At 44.8% G+C, this 13,285-nt stretch overlaps 1 protein-coding gene across 2 annotated transcripts in view; it reads right to left on the bottom strand.

Annotated features, from left to right (window-relative positions):
* Nucleotides 1–11,900, bottom strand: part of CLIP2 (CAP-Gly domain containing linker protein 2) — a 72,207-nt gene extending 60,307 nt beyond the window's left edge. For both annotated transcript variants that reach the window (XR_014185628.1, XM_082068271.1), the window contains exon 1: nt 11,854–11,900. The gene's annotated coding sequence lies outside the window, so the exon portion shown is untranslated. The remainder of the gene's footprint in view (nt 1–11,853) is intronic.
* Nucleotides 11,901–13,285: the final 1,385 nt, after the last annotated feature.

The raw sequence follows: 13,285 nt of genomic DNA on the forward strand, positions 1-13,285 counted from the left end.
CTTGAACGACAGATGGAGACAGACCTAACCTGGAACAAACAGATGCATTAGACAACCTCTCCAAGTTTCTGCCTCCCCAAATTTTTGTGAAGTCCTTTCAGTGTAACCAATATCCATGTGGCCTTTACTACACACTGAAATAAAATAGGATTAATTTTGACCAAGAGCTCTGTTACAAGCAATTCAATTTTATTTGCATTATCTTTTTAAAGGAATTGGGTGGGGGGATAAAGACATGACACAACACAGAGAAGGATCAAAAAAAACAAAAAAAGCACCAAAAAGTGATTAAATAATTCCAAGATCCAAATAGCCAATATCCACAGAGCATTTCATTCACAGACCTCAAAGGAGGTCAGAACTGCACCACTCATTTTGTACCTGGGAGAAACAGATCTAGAAAAGGAAAATATTTGTCCCAAGATGACTCAAAAAACAGTGTTAGAGATGAAGTTTCCTGAGTCTGTTAGACATCACTATCTCTCTGAATACCCAACACATCAAAGGATTTGGGAAGTCTTTCTGAAGTGTTTATTTCACATACACAGATTATAAATGCTTCTCAAAAGTAATCATTTGGCTTTCCCAGGCACAAAGGCAGTTATCAGGGGAGTCAGCATCAGAGTTCAGAACATGAACTCTCAAAATAAACCAAACAAACTTCAGATTTCCTTTGTGCTTCAGCACAGACAGGGATGTGGAGATGGGGACTTCACAGCTGGCCCAGAATCCTCAGCAGAGCATTTCGCAGGTCTGTACCCCATCTCTTTACAGCTGTCCAGGTGGGTAAACACTCACATAACAAAATAAATCACTGAAAGGAAAGTGCCTATTCAAGTCAGCAACTATATGGTTCCATCACACTGAAGTAAAAATACAAACTGTGATAATGAAATATGACAACGATTGGTTTGATGCCTTCACACACCTCTCTTTGCTTATGCTGCATCTGATACAACCACGGCTATTTTATAAACACAGTTTTACTCATTTAGAAGGAGATTAAAAATGTGCCACTGCATGGGAATGATTTCCAAAAAACTCTGAAACCGAAATACTGTTGGTCTTGTTTTTTTTTCCCCCCGTGAATACCATTAAATATCAGTTTAAGGTGCCAGACTCGGAGTCACAGGCAGTGAAGTAATTTTTCCACTGGTAGCTACAGCAAGAGCTACTGCACAACAATACAAGAGCAAGAAATTAAATCCAACTGGAGGAAAGTGAGTTTGATTTGTCCTGTTTAGTATCACAGTTCAACAAGGTACAAAAGGCAAACACAGCTCTCAGCGGAGCAGGGGGTTGTTTTAAAAAGCTGACCTGTAAAACAAAGCCCCAGTCTTGCTGGGGTCGAACATCACCAGTACTATCAATCAACGTGCCCTCCCAGGCAAATAAGACCTGAAATTCTACTATAAATATCACAAGAACGGTGATAAAAGAACAACAGCAAGAGATTTTTGTCCAACTCAGCAATAAGCAGCAGAAAACACGTTTTCTCGCCCCATGTCAGCAACTTCCCTGGTCATTCCTGTGCTCAAACCCCTTGGGACATGGAGGGGGAAACTGCTCACAAGGTATTTAGAAAATATATTTATGAAAAAAATAGATCTCTCTATAAATACCACAGGTTAACAACAAGTCATGTTCAGGTCTAGCTCCCTATACCTGGGCTTTCCCAGAGTTTTAGAACTACATAAATCTTGCCATGCATTGTAGACATTCTGGTACCGACACCATGTATCTGGGGGATGGAACTTGCTTTATATATTGCATTTTGTAATGACACCCCCCCAAAAAAAAAAAATCTATTCATTTTCCCGGGTTTCATGGATAGAGAGGGCATTTGATAAGTAAAACCAGCAACCTCAATAAGGAGGTGGAATCCATGCCCTTACCCATTTTAACCACCTCCTAACACAAGGGAAGAAGAACTGGCATCATACCCTACATTGGAAAATCCCCCTTTCAGGTTCTTCATCATTTCTTCTGCCAAAGCAAAAGCACAAGTGAGGAAAAAGAAGAAACGCACCAGGAACCGCTACTTGCTGGAGTAAATGATGGCAGCCTCCAAAGCAGAAGAGAAGCACAGACCAACCCTTGGCCTCAGTAGATAATCCAGTTCATATTTATCTTAAGAGCATCTCCTGAAACACACGGGTTTTTCCTTAATTGAAGGATTGCCCCACAGACGAGGGTTCCTGAGATGACAGACTGGTCCCAGCACAGCTTCCCTCTGACGCACTTGCAACGGCTGGTGCAACATCTTAACTTGTGCCTTGTCTCGGAGCTGAGCCTTTGAAGTCCCCCGCTCTCAGTGATTTCTGACAGGCGCTACGACACCTTTTTGTGACAACGCTGCCGTTTGATGCAGACTCCCTCCTCCCTAGCCCTGGCAGGCTCTAACAGCAGGCAGGTAACTTCTTAAAGTGCCAAATCCCAGACACAAGTTTAAGAACAGGCAGCTGCACTGTGTTTAAAGCATCACTGTTATAGTTAGTTGTATTTTGCTTTTGTAAACTGTATCCAAGATTCTTGTCTTATCTTGAAATTTCACAGATGGTATACAAGGTTTTGTCTCTTAGTTTGAGAGTAGGGAATTAAAATTAGTTCTATTAGTTCTCAGTAAGTCCTTATCTTATCTTGAACGGAAAGGATGTGCATCCAAGAAACCTTGAGGATGTGCATCCAAGAAACCTGAGTATTTTATAATGAGTATAGGAATAGTGCGCATGTGCAGTGACAAAAGGTGAAAAGTTCACAAGTGAAGAAGACTCCTTACTTCATCCTGAAGACCCCCTGAACGACCACCAGAAGACACTGCGCATGTTTAGAGTAGTTCCAAGGGGTTGCAACTGATATTGTGAAATAATGATGTAATCTGATGAATATGCAAAACACACGTTGTAACCCTAATGAATATGTATGTAACCAAATTGTATAAATGTAGTGGAGTTTGAATCAGTGGTCGAAGCCAGCTTTGGGTGCGAACCCCTGGTTTCCCAGCGCTGAAATAAAAGCACCACATATAACTACATCCGTGGTTATGTGTTCTGTTTGCTAACATTTTGGCGACCCAGAATGGGACCTCGTGGGCATTGCTGAGGCGGATCGCGTCTGGATCCTGCTCCGGCTAGCACCGAGGTATTCTTGGGGAGCGCATCGGACGCGACCGACCCTCCGCTGCTCTCGACGGACCTCTGATTGGTAAGAAGGTGCTTTTATTATTATTTGGGTACCCAACATCTGGTTCCTGAATCCTGGTAGCCTGCCGGTCAGACGCGGCGAAAGCCACGCTCGGTTGGGCAGGGAGCTCCCGATCGGTAAAGCCTATAGGCGCCGTCCGTCAGACAGAGGGAAACCTCTGCAGGTTCGGCATTCTGAATCCTGGTTCCTGAATCCTGGTTATTGAATTTATTCCAGTCTGGTTCCTGAATCCTGGTCTCTGAATTTGTTCTGGTCTGGTTTCTGTATTTGTTCGTGTATTTGTTTCCTGTATTTGTTCCTGTATTTGGTCTGGTTCTTGTGTTTGTTTCTGTACTTGTTCTGGTCTGGTGCTGTTCCTCTATTTGTGTTTGTTTGTTGATATGTCCAATTCAAACGTATCGCCGTTAAATTATGATCTGTTTGCATATTTGAACTCAGTATTCGGTTTGTGTGTCTGAGCTCAGTATTTTAGTTCGTATGTTTATATTTGGTACCAAAAGAATTTGTTTGGGGAAATAATTACAAAATAAGAACCGGTTCTGTTACTAAAGTACCACCTTGCTCCCCCTTCAGATGCATCTGTACACATGAAAGTAAATTGAGTTAGCTGTATTGCAGTTAGTGTTGTTCTGTGGATAGACTGATTTGGATCTAAAATTAATGTCAGGAATTGATGCTTAATGTGCTGTTTATTGACATCTGTAAGAAGTTACAAAAGGTAGGAGCTGAGGGATGTAACTATTGTTCAGCTAATTGGAATTGCATATAAAGTTTATAATCACAGTAATTAAACGAAGAGAGAAAAAGGGCAAAAGGAGCCCAAAGCTGTGCCCGGCAGCTCCTCCTTGATAAGCTGCGGGGAAAAAAAAAAAAAAAAAAAAAAAAAAAAAAAAGGTGGAAAGCTGACTGTCTGCTAAAGCGGTGGAAAGGGGGGGAGCAGCGGCTGCTGGAGCTGCAGCTCCTCTCCTCCGGGCTCGCCGCCCGCGGGGGATGAAGCGCGGGGGGGATCATCAAACGTAATAGCACCCCTGCGGCAAGCAGTAGGAGGGGGGAGGACAAGCCGTATGCCTCTCGGGGTAGCCTGACACCTGAAATGGTGCGAGCTCCCCTAGAGAAGTAATAGCAACTGAGGGCAACAGAAAGTAGAGAGGGCAACAGAAAGTAGAAATTTGGAAATGTTGTTAGATGAAGCTTGGAGAGTATTCAGGAACAGGGAAAAGGAAGATCGTTGAAAGGATAAGAAAGTATGGAACCAGTCTATGTTAAAGTTCCGTTTTCGCCAGGGGATTTAGTAACCTGAAAGCAAGCGGCTGGTCCTTATCGGGAAAATCCAGATAAGGTTGCAATAATTAAGATGATAATTAAAATGCAGAATTCTGATTGGGATGATTTACAAGTGATTTTGGATACATTAATGGACTCTACAGAAAAATATATAGTTATACAGGTTGCGAGAGATAAAGTGAGAGAAGATATTCGGAATGGGAGAGTAGAGGGTAACGCTGATGAGAACTTTCCAAAAGAATATCCCCGATGGAATTATAATACAGGAGGCAGGTTATGCCGTCTCTGGAGGTATCAGAATTGGTTATTGATTGGTGTTCAAACTGCCATGCTGAAGCAAATGAATTGGTCAAAATTGTATAATGTGAAGCAGGAAAGAATGGGTCTCCCTCAGCCTTTTTAGAAAGATTAAAAGAGGCTGCCAAAAGATATACGGATTTAGATATAGAAACGGAACAAGCAAAGACTCAGTTAGCTTTAATTTTCTTGGGACAGTCTCAAGATGACATTCGGAAGAAATTGCAGAAATTAGAAGATGCACAATTAAGGGATTTGGACGTAATGTTAGAAACAGCTTGGAAAGTTTATAATTGTAGAGAAAAATAGCAGTCGAGACGTCACCAGCAAAATTTGTTGGCTTTGATCCAGGGACAAGGCAGGGGAGTAGGGGTCCAGGGTAGGGGAGCTGGAAATAGTCGAGGAGGAGGTCAGAGACGTGGTTCATGGAGTACCCAAGGAACTCCCTTAAGACCCCTTGTGAGGCTTGGCATAAATCAATGTGTTTATTGTAAGCAAGAAAGACACTGGAAGAATGAATGCCCGGTTAGGAACCCCGCGGGTCAGGTGTCCAATGCGACAGGAAATGCGGTACAAACAATGGTGTTGGGGGAATACAGTAATGACAGCTGACTATATGAAGGCATGAAAGTGAAAACTCAGAATAAGGAGCCCTCAGTGACAATACAAGTGGGAGACCGGGACGTAAGATTTTTAGTAGACACAGGGGCTACTTACTCTGTATTAAATTCCTTACAGGGGGCGGTAGGTCGCAGAGCTACAACAATTGTTGGTGCCACAGGGAAGGAGGAAGTACGGCCATTCCTGCAACCCTTGGATTTGTGTTTTGGAGAAAAGGAGCTAACCCACGAGTTTTTATATGTTCCATATTGTCCAGTTTCTCTTTTAGGACGAGATTTGCTGACTAAATTAGATGCCATAATAACATTTGAGGATGGAGATTTGGTAATGAAAATTCCGGAGTCAAAGGTAGGACAAATTTTACTATTAAAAGAAAATCCAATTGTAAGGATGCCACAGGCAGTAGAAGATGCAGTGATCCCCACGGTATGGGAAACTGACATACCTGGGAAGTCAAAAGCAGCTAAACCTGTGAAAGTGGAGCTGAAGGAAGGTGCTAAACCAGTACGATTGAGGCAGTACCCATTGAAATTAGAAGCTAGATTAGGAATTGTATCTTTGATTGAGAAATTCTTGAAATATGGAGTTCTAGAAGAATGTGAATCAGAATACAATACTCCAATCTTTCCAGTAAAGAAACCTGATGGTAGCTATCGACTAGTTCAGGACTTACGAGCAATAAACCAAATCACTAAGGATATACATCCTGTAGTGGCAAATCCATATACCTTGTTAACATCTGTGAAAGAGGAATATAAATGGTTTACAGTTCTTGATTTAAAAGATGCCTTCTTCTGCATACCCCTTGACCAGGAAAGTAAAAAGCTATTCGCTTTCGAATGGGAAAATCCACACAACGGAAGAAAGGCCCAATTAACCTGGACACGCCTTCCACAAGGATTTAAGAATAGTCCGACTATCTTCGGAAATCAACTAGCCAAAGAACTTGAGGAGTGGACTACAAGAGGCCATATCGGAATTCCCCGACAATGGTATTTGTTGCTGCAATATGTAGATGATATTCTGATTGCTGCTGAGACCCAAGAACTTTGCATCCAGGTAACAACTGAAATATTGAATCAATTAGGAATGAATGGATATAAAGTGTCGAAAAATAAAGCTCAGATTGCATCCACGACTGTGATTTATCTAGGATGCGAGCTTTCTCAAGGACAGCGAAGACTAGGTATGAACCGTGTGCATGCTATCTGTGCTATCTCAGAACCGCGTAACCTACATGAATTAAGATCTTTTCTAGGAATGACAGGATGGTGCAGACTCTGGATCATGGACTATGGGCTTATTGCCAAACCTTTATATGAGGCACAGAAGAATAGGACGTTAGAGTGGGAAAGCCTCAACAAGAAGCTTTCCGAAAACTGAAACAAGCTTTAATAAATGCACCTGCTTTGGGCCTACCTGACTTAAGTAAAGACTTTCAGTTATTCGTTCATGAACGACAGAAACTTGCCCTAGGGGTATTAAACCCAACGGCTGGGATCCTGGAAAAGGCCCGTAGGTTATTTCTCTAAACAACTTGATCCGGTAAGTGCTGGATGGCCGGCGTGCTTGCGGGCGGTGGCTGCTACCGTGATATTAATCCGGGAAGTTTGAAAATTGACCATGGGGAAAAAGATTGAAGTATTTGTATCCCACATGGTGACAACAGTATTGGAACAAAAGGGGGGCCATTGGCTTTCCCCAAGCAGAATGATGAAATATCAGGCGATCCTGACAGAACAAGATGATGTTATTTTAAAACAACTAACCTAATGAATCCAGTTGTGTTTTTAAATGCAGAAACTGAAGAAGAGGATTTAGAACATGATTGTGTGTAGAGGTCATCGAATACACCCATGCAAGTTGTTCCGATCTGAAAGATATACCCCATTGGAAGAGATGGATTGGGATCTTTTTGCTGATGGCAGTAGTTTTGTGGAAAGCGGAGTGCGGTACGCAGGATATGCAATTACTACTGTCAAAACAGCACAGAAAGCTGAGTTGATTGCCCTAACTAGGGCACTGAAGCTCAGTGAGGACAAAAGGGTCAATACTTGGACTGATTCAAAATATGTGTTTGGTGTTGTTCATGTGCATGGAGCCCTCTGGAAAGAGTGTGGACTACTTTCCTCTCAAGGAACAAACATCAAGTACCAGAAGGAAATATTAAACTTGATTAATGTCGTTCAAAAGCCATCACGAGTTGCCATCATGCACTGTAAAGCTCATCAGAGTGGAACATCGAAAATTATTGAAGGAAATCGGCTCGCCGATCAGACAGCTCAATCAGTGGCACAACAAGTCTGGACAATGGTGGGTCTTGTCTCCCAGAAAGTAAGAGCAATTGATTTATTACCTTCAGAGGCACCTAAATATTCTACAGAAGACGAGAGATTGATAAATTTAGTAAAAGCCAGCAAGGATAATTCTGGGTGGTATGTAACAGTCTAATGAACAAATTGTGGTGCCAGTTACTATCATGAGAGGAATACTCCAGACAGAACACCAGAAGTGTCATTGGGGTGCAGAAGCATTGGTAACATATCTGAGAAGATAGATTATCTCAGTCCAGATGTTAACAATGGCAAAGTCTATTACGGCTAAGTGTGAAATTTGCTTGAAAAATAATCCTGTAGTAAAAAGGAAAACAGAAATGGGGAAAATTAAGACAGGCATACAACCCAGGGATTACTGGCAAATAGATTATGCAGAACTCCCCAGAACTCGAGGGCTCAGATTTCTACTAGTTGGGGTAGATACCTTTTCAGGATGGCCAGAAGCTTTCCCTTGTCGCACCAACCAGGTGAAAGAAACTGTAAAATGGTTACTAAAGGAAATAATCCCTAGATTTGGGGTACCACTGGGAATATCATCTGATAGGGGACCACACTTTGTTGCACAGGTAGTAAAAAAGGTCAGTGGATGTTTGGGAATTAAATGGGAATTACATACCCCATGGAGACCCCAGTGTAGTGGACAGGTGGAGAAAATGAATCAAACCCTAAAAAGGCAAATTAGCAAGATTTGTCAGGAAGCAAAAATTTAATGGCCTCAGGCCTTACCAATAGCATTGTTGCGTATTAGGATTAAACCTAGGAGCAGAGTGTCAGTAAGTCCATACGAAATTTTGTATGGCAAACCATATGAAGCACCCAATCCAAATCCAAGTGTACATGTAAAGGGTAATCAGGATCTATACAATTATGTATTATCTCTTGGCAGAACACTGAATCGACTCAGATCTGCACTAGTGTGGAATCGCCCGCTGGCGCTTGAGAATCCGGTACATGATATAGAACCTGGAGACACGGTGTATATAAGGACCTGGAATGAAGTACCCCTTAAAAGAGAAACAGATGTGGTGTCTGAGGAAGAAAGTGCCACTCTAGTCTACAAAGTCGCTGGGGAACAATTGAGTAGGTCACGAAGAGCTATAGGAGATGGTGAAGATGTGGGGATGCCACAAGTAGTGCAGAGTGTACAGAATCAGGCAGAGAATCTGATGATAGGACTAATTCGAGACTTTGCACTGACCCAAAATACCAGTAGCATCACTGCTTGCCTTCCCATCCCAAAATCAGCCGAAGACCCAGTACAGTAGGGAATGATATCTACGACCTTACCGGAAATAAACAAAACTGGTAAGATAGTGTGCAAGTCACATACTAAAATAGAGCAAGTGCCAACTGAACAATGGATAAAAACAGGACCCGAACCAGTGGAATTTAGAGGAAAGGTAGTTCTCAAAGAAAGTTGGACCAAAAAGACAGTATATGAAAAGGCTGAGCGAGCCTATTGGGAATGCAAAGATCAGGACATAACTGAATCATGGAGTAACATGTGGACATTGAGTATTATACAACAATATCAGTATAGTGAAGCAATCCCATGGTGTATACGGTGGTCCAATGTAACAAGAGGAAAGACAGTACCATGGTAGAATTGCTCACGGGTAATAACCTGCCAGGCAAGTGTGGAAGAGATACCTTTATCCATCGTTAAAGTTGCAGTGATTGTAGGTTGCATCTGCCAGAAACAGTTGGACCCAAAGGAAGCAACCAAAATAGGCATTGATGGAGATAAAATTGATTGCAGTGGTGTTATTGGAAGTGTGGGACATTTAGTTTGGGCCCTAAGTGATGGGACCTGGACAACACATTTACCAATAGCAGGACCTGTGAGGGAAATTACTTTAGGGCTACCAACTCTATGTCCCATTTGGAAAAGGTCACCCTTGAAGAATAGGCAAGAACTTCTGCAAGTTAGGCACAAACGAGAGACAGATGAAGATGATGTGTGGCATGAACCATCAAGTAGTGTTAAACTCGGCTGGGCACTAGAATCCTTCTTTGCACCAATTGCAGCCTATAGAAACAGAGAAATGATTGACAAATTAATTGGGCAGATGGAACGATTGGCGAGGATAACTAAGAAAGGTTTTCGAGATTTTAATATACAATTGCAAGCTACTACCAGAATGACTCTGCAGAATAGAATGGCATTTGACATAATGTTGCTAAAAGAAATCAATGATCAACTACAACTATGAAGTGAAAATGCATTGTCTAGGAATAGAAAAGCATTTTCAAAGGGGGGAAATGTTATAGTTAGTTGTATTTTGCTTTTGTAAACTGTATCCAAGATTCTTGTCTTATCTTGAAATTTCACAGATGGTATACAAGGTTTTGTCTCTTAGTTTGAGAGTAGGGAATTAAAATTAGTTCTATTAGTTCTCAGTAAGTCCTTATCTTATCTTGAACGGAAAGGATGTGCATCCAAGAAACCTTGAGGATGTGCATCCAAGAAACCTGAGTATTTTATAATGAGTATAGGAATAGTGCGCATGTGCAGTGACAAAAGGTGAAAAGTTCACAAGTGAAGAAGACTCCTTACTTCATCCTGAAGACCCCCTGAACGACCACCAGAAGACACTGCGCATGTTTAGAGTAGTTCCAAGGGGTTGCAACTGATATTGTGAAATAATGATGTAATCTGATGAATATGCAAAACACACGTTGTAACCCTAATGAATATGTATGTAACCAAATTGTATAAATGTAGTGGAGTTTGAATCAGTGGTCGAAGCCAGCTTTGGGTGCGAACCCCTGGTTTCCCAGCGCTGAAATAAAAGCACCACATATAACTACATCCGTGGTTATGTGTTCTGTTTGCTAACATCACCTCCCCAGCAATGACATAGCAGGACTGACCTGTGCTGATTAAACAGGCCCCCTTGGAGCACTACTGGGTAGAGGAACGATGCCTAGCAGGCGCTGGGGCACAGGCTAAGGCCAACAATGCACCCTGAATATATCCCTGTCCACACACAGACCATTTCTTCTCAAACTGCAAGTCACCCTCAAGGAAATCCTCCCGGCCAACAGTAATGAATGGGCTGGTGAAACTTGACATCCATTCCAGCAAGATGAGTTCCTGAGACAGGGTTTGCAGGCCTACGAGACTGATGCTCAACAAAGCAGCAAATAGCACTCAATGCTGACACGATGCCTTGTCTCCTGGCACTTCCCAAACGTTACAGCCTGCCTAGATACCCAGAGATAACAACGCGTGCCTCTGCCTCCATCCTTGGATGCCTCCCCGAACAAACCATTTGCTGGTTTCTATCGGAGATGCAAGGGGAAGAGACCTGCTAATCTGCCCTGCATTCACAGCCTGAGCAGCAGCCCGACCCAGCTGGGCCTTCAGCAGCAGCACATCTCCTCAGAACAGAAAAAAAAATACAAAAACAAAACAAAACAAAAAAGAAAACAAACCATCAAATCCTGTAGTATGTCATTAACGTCAATATCTGGATCAGTAAAGAACAAAAATCCAAAAATGAGACTGAGCCCACCAAGCAGTCCAGCTTTGCAGAGACAAAAGAAAATTTTCTTCCCCTTTCAAAACCAAAACTCTGTCAGCACTAAGCAATTGCTGATGACACCCACCCTTATCTCCATCTTCCCAGCATCAGGGCCCTGCTTCTCCAGCTGCCCCCACATTCACTGTCACCCGGCGGGTGTGTTCACTGTCAAACCAACATCCAGCTGCAGAGGTGCCGCTCAGGGCTGTGGCCCGAGGGTGGGTGCAGGTGGGTGCGGGTGCAGGTGGGTGTGCACCAGGCAGCCCCCCCGCCAGCTCCCGGCCCCCGGCCGGTGGGTGTCCCCGTTCCCGCCCGGCCTTCGGAGCTGCAAAGGCGGCGAGAACCAGCACGGCAGCGACGGGAGCATCATCCCTCCTGGCACAGCCCATGGCAAGGACGGTGCCTTTCCTCCCCGGCCAAGGACAATACAGCCCCGTGGCCGAGCCTCCCACAAGGCTGACAGCAGCACAGCCCCCGCTCGCTCCGGATTCATTCATCCCCTCCTTTGTTGCCGGCGCGCCGTGGGCTCGCAGCGCCGCTCCCCGCCCTCCCCGCGGACCCTCCCGCCGCGGTCCCCCCCTTACCCCCTCGCAGCCGCCGGGGAGCGGAGCAGGAGCCCCCGTGCCGCCGCAGGCTGCAGGCGCTGGCAGGCGGCCGCCGTGCCACTCCCTGCCGCGGAGCCCAGCCGGGAAGGAGGGAGCTCGGGGGCGGCCCGGAGCGGAGGAGGAGGAGGGAGATGATGGGGATGATGATGCTGGGCCGGCAGCGCTGCTCGCTCCGTCCCTCCCCGCTGCCTGCGGGGGCACGGCCGGGCCCTGCCGCCCGCGCGAACAAAGGGGCCGGCCCGGGGCCGCCCAGCGCCGAAATCCTCTTGGTTGCCGGGCCTCGGCACCGCCGGAAGCTGGGTGGGAGGGTGGAAAGGCAGCGCGGAGACTCCTCCTGGCTGCCTACAGCCCTTAGCGCTTATGCCTTTAAAAATTAAAAAAAAAAAAAAAAAAGAAGTTCACCTTTATGCTCGGATGAGATGCGCTCTCCCTTCCTCGCAGCTCTTCGTCTGGTCTCCGGGAAGGAGGAGCTCTCTAAGCACACCTGAATTTACATGGTAGCAAATTTGATTGATGCGAGAAGGGCAGGAGGAGTTGGAGGTGCTTCATAGAAAAAAAGGGAAAGAGCCCTAATTACCGTGGATTTTCTGGGGAATGCAGCAAATAGAATTTACCCGCAGCCTTGGAAGCTCATTCATTCAAAGCTGGGAAGGATGGGCTGAGCTGAGCTGCTGATGACTGATCCCTCACCAGCTCTCTGGGATAACCCCCCAGAGTCCTACCTGGGCTGACATTCACTGGAGATGTAACAGGGCAGGGTCATCCCTAGTGCCTGTGCTCTGAGACTTCATCTTTAATTTGGGCAGAAGTGGAAGAGTAGGGTCCCACCTGGCAACACTCCTGAAATTTGGTGCTGTGACTCTGCTCCATACTTTCCGTGTGGGCCCAGAAAAGCACAACGGAGACGCAAGCGAAGGAGATGCAGGTGACAAAGCAGAGAAGAATGAAGCTGAAGTCAACTGAGCATCATCCAAAATATGAAATTTGACAGCCCTGGCCTCAGCAAGACAATCCAGCCCCGCAAGGCAGCCACAAGCATCCTCTTTCTCCATCTTGCAGAGGGGAAGCCAAAGCAAAGTGAAATGAGATAGCTGGTCCGAGTCAAAAATAGAACCTGAAGCACCTGACTCTGCCGCCTCTGCTTCAACTCCTAGTTTGCCGTCTTTCCCTAATATTTTCCCTACATCCAGTCATTGCTTTGTGGTTCTGGATACAAGATTTTTTGCCTCCTCTCTAATCCATAGTTGCCTAGGGAGACAGTGTGTCTCCAGGAGAGCCAGATGAGAAGGTCCCTGGTGAATCGGGCTCTGGACTCCAACGGGAGTTCTCGCTTCTCCATCCAGCTTTGGACCTGGCTGGCCAGCTCTGCCAGTTTATCTCCTTAGGCCAGAGCTTCTTTCCCTATCAAAAT

The sequence above is a fragment of the Streptopelia decaocto genome (genome assembly GCF_964273445.1).
Source record: "Streptopelia decaocto genome assembly, chromosome: 18".
Lineage (NCBI taxonomy): Eukaryota > Metazoa > Chordata > Aves > Columbiformes > Columbidae > Streptopelia > Streptopelia decaocto.